This window comes from Argiope bruennichi, chromosome 3 (genome assembly GCF_947563725.1).
Source record: "Argiope bruennichi chromosome 3, qqArgBrue1.1, whole genome shotgun sequence".
Classification (NCBI taxonomy): Eukaryota; Metazoa; Arthropoda; class Arachnida; order Araneae; family Araneidae; genus Argiope; species Argiope bruennichi.
Genome location: NC_079153.1, coordinates 101,609,719 through 101,610,368, shown reverse-complemented (window position 1 = coordinate 101,610,368; position 650 = coordinate 101,609,719).

The window sequence follows — 650 nt, the reverse complement described above, 5'->3', positions numbered from 1 at the left end:
AAAAGCTCGTCATCTTAGATACTGAAACAAACAGAATTTAGGTATTAAAAAACTGTCGTGAACATATTTGGTGAAAAAAAAAATGCCATAGTTAAATAATTTCAGATAGGATATCTTTTCTATGATAAAATATTTTACAATTAACTTAGTGAAGTTGATCGCAGTCGAATTGATTTCGAATTTTATGAAGATATTTTTTTTTTCATTATCTTGTTAAAATTGCCAAGTTTTGAGCATTAAATAATTACTTCGTTGTATTTAATGAAGTCAAACACCAAAGAAAGGATATTTGAATCAATATATTAATCGAAAACGTAGAGAACTATATTCGCATTTATATTTGTGTTGCTTCATTTCTGTATTAATCTTTATTGTTCTTTCTTGGTATCTAAGAAATTTAATAGATGATGCCAGTTTTTAGTACAAAAAAAATTAGTTTAAAGAGACTGATTTAACTACGAGGAACCAAAAGTTCACGCAAACTTTAAAATGAAAAAAATTAAACTGTCTCTAACCTCTCACTAAGTATTACCCAGTTTCAGAATATGTTTCTTCAAAATCTTTTGTGCTTAAATAATTGATGATTGAAACATCTCTTGTAGTAAAATAAATAATTTTTTTTAACAACAACAACTTTATTGTACTTAATT